The sequence below is a fragment of the Pinus tabuliformis genome, chromosome 2_1 (assembly GCF_031772625.1).
Source record: "Pinus tabuliformis cultivar Carrire ecotype Pingquan chromosome 2_1, CPIR1, whole genome shotgun sequence".
Taxonomy (NCBI): Eukaryota; Viridiplantae; Streptophyta; class Pinopsida; order Pinales; family Pinaceae; genus Pinus; species Pinus tabuliformis.
Genome location: NC_142299.1, coordinates 764,844,492 through 764,849,536, shown reverse-complemented (window position 1 = coordinate 764,849,536; position 5,045 = coordinate 764,844,492). Strand labels below are relative to the sequence as shown.

The window sequence follows — 5,045 nt, the reverse complement described above, 5'->3', positions numbered from 1 at the left end:
AGTGGCTTGTTACAATTGGGCATTGTATTCATGGTTATTACTGTGATCACATGCTCAGAGTCTATAAATTTGTGGTTCTTGCTCGCATTACTCTCTGGTTCGTTGGCATACATTGCGGTATATAACTATTCCTGGCGAAGCATTCAATTTTGATAGTCCAGCAAATCAATTAGAAGAGCTGGATACACGGGCCCCAGTTGTAAGGACCACTCGCGGGAGAACCCAGATGCTTCCTTCCCGCTTCAAAGATTTTATTCTTGAACCATGGAAGAAATGTAATTCAAAAGGTTTGAAAAGCATTGATACCACTAAATTGAATATGGTTTCTGAACGTAGAAATAGAATAACCATTCCAAAGTCTTTGCCGAGATCTTTTGAATCTGCTGATATAGACAGTATGCCAAGTCTTATGCCTAAAGAAAGAACAACATCAGGGGTTCCAGTGAAGGGTTTGCATCCTCTAGAAGAGTTTGATTTGGGTGATATTGTCTGGGCTAAGTCTGGAAGGCGTGGTGATCCTGCCTGGCCTGCTAAAGTTATCGATCCAATCCAAGAGGCTCCAGATGCAGTTTTGAGTGTTTGTGTTCCAGGGCGGCTATGCGTTATGTTTTTTGGCCATTCTTCGGGAAAAGGGAAGGAATCCTTTGCATATGCATGGGTTCTGGATGAAAGTCCAGCAGGAAGGGAGAAAGGCGTAACTATGACAGTTACTGTAGCACATTTTGACACCGTCAAATTTCATGTAGTATTTTTAGATTCTCCTGGGCACAAGGATTTTGTTCCAAACTGGATCGTTGGGGCGTCTCAAGCAGATGCCGCAGTCTTAGTTGTGGATACTTCTACAGGTGCATTTGAGGCAGGGACGGACAGGCAATTGCGCATGAAACTGGATGTCGTGGCTTGTTTTCTCCTCACTATCACCACCGCCACTTTCACGAATGATGAGGGCACCCCAAAAACAGATATTTACAATAAAAAAGGTTTTCTCTTTAGATATGGAATCGGGTGATGTCAACCACGCCAGGGCACTAAGTCCGGTCCTCATTCACGCCACAAAGACATCAACCGTAACAAAAAAATAGGAACTAATTTCCTATTTCAAGACCTCAGAAATCAAAAAGATATGCGCTCCAGTATTTGTCTTTTAATTAGCCAATGATCAGAGGATTTTTAGGGACACGGTTCTTTTTTAGAATAGAAGAAAACACTCTTTCCTATTTTTGTAATGGCAGTTGAAATAACACCTTTGCTGTTGGACCGATTTGTTTTTTTTCCTTAGCAGATTTTTATTTAATGTATTAAAAAATAAAAATTCATGAGGAGAGAGGGGAGAGTTTTCTGAGTGCTGAGAGTGCTGGAGAACAGAGCTTTCAATGTACAGTTTTTGGCAGGGATTTTTAATGAAAATTTCACAGCTCTGATTTCTGAGATCCCTGTGGCATGATGATTTAGCATTAGTTTTTCTCTTGTTTCATATGTAATCTGTTATGTTTCATTTCACTACATGATCATTTCTAACTGAACAAATGAAGTGTTTAGGTAAGAATTCATGCCTGCCATGCTCTGCCTATAAGTTTGTTCATGTTTAAATGTTTTCTACTGTTTAAGGAGGATTCAAAGTTATTGTTTGCCCTCCTTAGCTCCTCACCAGTCTTGCCATCCCGTTTAAATCTAGATTTGATGCTAAATTTCTTGCCTACCTTGCCTCAGTCGATAACCTGTGTTGTTCATTATATTTCTCTGTTTCAAGCTGTGATTTTTCCCATGCAGCCCAGAAAAACCCCAAAAACCCCCAAATCAACCTTTATAATCAGTTTACTAGCCTAATATCAGTGTTACCTTGTTGGTCATCTCATCCCATTGAAGATCTACCGAGATTGACCGGAGAGAGCCTTCTCCTGCCCCGTAGGGCTAGCTACGGGGCTGAATGGTTTGATGTAGCCTTGAGGTTTACCTTGCTCAGCCTGAGGTGAAATCTCAAGCGCTAACATACTGGCGACCATACTGGGGAGAACATTCGACTTGTTGATTGTCTTGTCCCAGTACATGCAATCAAGGTGCAGATCTGATGCTGATGGTGGACAGCAGTCAGACACTTATGCAGGCTGAACCATTCACCTGGCGACTCCAACTCGATCCAGACATTCCAACGCATGCTGATCTGTTCATGCAATGGTAGGGTATGTGGCAGACCCTGCACTTCGTGAAGCTCTAAACGGAGTTAGAGAGTGGTTAGTAGATATTGAAATTAATGAAGAATTTTTCAGTATTTTCCTTCAATGTTTGAAATCTCCGAAGCTTCATCTTGAAAGCAAAACTAGATTTTGTGAGTTAGTTGTTGAAAGAGTTGAAAATGAGATTCAGTATCTCGATGAGCAGATTCAGTCATATGATTTCCAAGACCCTAAAAAGTTCTTGGAAATCCTTCCTCCTTCGCAACAAGAAATCGTAGACTTGCCTATAGATGTTTACATTGACAATGTGCAGCTGGAAGTATGTGTTGCAGAGTTGGGGCAGCCAACAGAGTCTGGCTTCCGTGATCCTATTGCAGCATACATGGACACATTTTTCAGTTTGATTGATAGATCAGACTGTATTTTCCGTGACCAGGCTCAGTACGTGCATGAAGGGCTGCCAGCAACTGCATCTGTGACTTCGTGGCAGCATTCTCAAGCGGCTTCATTTTCAGGTTTACTTGAATGGTTAATTTGGCATTTTAGCATTACCTGATCTATTGTTTGTACAGCAAAGTAGGGTAGCTTTGTAAATAAATAAGCAGCCATAAGGGCAGCATCTTGTTTTAGTTTGCTTGAAGATTGTTTGAGTTCAGTTTCAGTTTGAAAATAAGTCAAGAGTTGTGTTGATGATGACTCCATTGCCCAATGGGTGGAGGCACTGTCTGCTCTCCCAAAGTTCTGCGGTTCTTGGCACCTCCACGGAGCGGCAGCTGCCATCCCAAGTGGAGCCGATGTTAGACTCCGTCTCATGTCAGAGATTGATTCTTCTTCAAAACAGGGTTTTGAAGAAGAAATCATTTAAATGTTGCTTTTTAGATTATGTAATTTATCTCCAGCTCTTCAAAAGGGAGCAGCTTCCTCAGCTCCTATCTCTGCAAAAGCACAAACACAATTCAAAGCATCATCAGCAATCAAAGTCTGGCAATTTAATGATCAAATCAACAATGCTTTCCGCTCCTTCATCCATTACTCGTACACGACAAGCTTTGAATCTTTCCAAGATCAGTTTACTTCAAGCAAAGATGGCGAATCTAGTAGCAGAGGCTACCTTGAATGAGCAACCAAAAATCTCCAAGTGTGTTGGATGAAGTTAGAGAGGGATCGCGTGGGAAAGAGAATTCTTCTGGAAAATTGATGTTGCAGGTCCAGATCTTGATCAAATATTCATAGCCTCATATACCCTTTGCTGTTGCAGAGTATTTTTCCTCATGTGTACCTCACAGTTGGTTCCTCACAAGCTATGCAAGTATGCATGCAAGTATAGGCCACTAAAGGCTCAAAACCACGACCAGGATTTCCAGTTTATGAAACTGCTTGTGGTTACAATGGCATTGAAATCCAGTTTTATGACTTGATTCCAGAGAATAACTGGGAAGTTGACTTGGATCAAGTAGAGGCATTGGCCGATGATAAAACTGTGGCAATGGTTATCATTAATCCAAGCAATCCTTGTGGTGTTGTCTTCTCCTATGAACACCTATTACAGATTGCAAAAAACCACAGGACACTTAGGAATCCTTATTGTTTCAGATGAAGTATATGCGCACATGGTCTTTGGAGGGAGTAAATTTGAGGCTATGGCAAAATTTGCTTCCATCACACCAGTCATTACTCTTGGAGGAATTTCAAAGCGATGGTTAATTCCTGGTTGACGGTTTGGATGGCTCGTTGCTTGCGATCCTCATGGCATTCTTAAACGGGGCAAGATCCAAGAAGGAGTCGAGATGCTCATAAACACAACTCCTGGTCCTACAACGATTGTGCAGGCTGCTTTTTGAGCAGACATTACACTTACTGGAAACAGCAGCAGACATTCTCTATGGTGTCACTCAAGGCCGAAGGGATCTATGTTTATCATGGTGGAGATAAATATATCAGCCCTTAAAGACATCAAGGATAACATGGAGTTTGCTTCAGCACTAGTTAAGGAAGAATCAGTGGTGGTACTGCCAGGTTCCACACTTGGGATGAAAAATTGGATAAGAATATCATTTGGAACTCCTTCTGCTACATTGGAAGAGGCGTGGGATAGAATTGAATCGTTCTGCCAGAAGCATTCTAATACTATAGTAGCCGACTAGCCGCCTATGGGATTATCTCATTAATTGAAGAATGCGATGGAACGCAGTCTTGTAAAACTGTCGATTTTTGAAGAATGCCTTAGTGTAAATTTTATATTTATTCATTGATGGTTTTGTATTGCAATCCCAATCATATAGTGTTTACGCTTTTTTCAAATTAGCAGGTGATTTTGATTCGGGAATTGTTGATATCAAGGCCAACCTTATAAAGTTTCAAGGATCTCCTCAGACAGTACATGCGGATCCCATGTTTGGGGCTTCAACCACTCTGTTCACATTAATGATTGATTGTGGAATGATATTTGAGGCTGCGTCTGGGTTGTTAGATCAGAATGCTAAGATTGTTGGCTGTCGAGTAATTGATGATCATATTTATATCTAGCTCATTACAGTGGCTTGTTACAATTGGGCATTGTATTCATGGTTATTACTGTGATCACATGCTTAGAGTCTATAAATTTGTGGTTCTTGCTCGCATTACTCTCTGGTTCGTTGGCATACATTGCGGTATATAACTATTCCTGGCGAAGCATTCAATTTTGATAGTCCAGCAAATCAATTAGAAGAGCTGGATACACGGGCCCCAGCTGTAAGGACCACTCACGGGAGAACCCAGATGCTTCCTTCCCACTTCAAAGATTTTATTCTTGAACCATGTAAGAAATGTAATTCAAAAGGTTTGAAAAGCATTGATACCACTAAATTGAATATGGTTTCTGAACGTAGA

General features: G+C 41.1%; 1 pseudogene; it reads left to right on the top strand.

The window, feature by feature from the left end:
- Positions 1-3,259: 3,259 nt before the first annotated feature.
- LOC149202822 (putative aminotransferase TAT2 pseudogene) lies at positions 3,260-4,318 on the top strand (annotated as a pseudogene).
- The last annotated feature ends 727 nt before the right edge of the window (positions 4,319-5,045 follow it).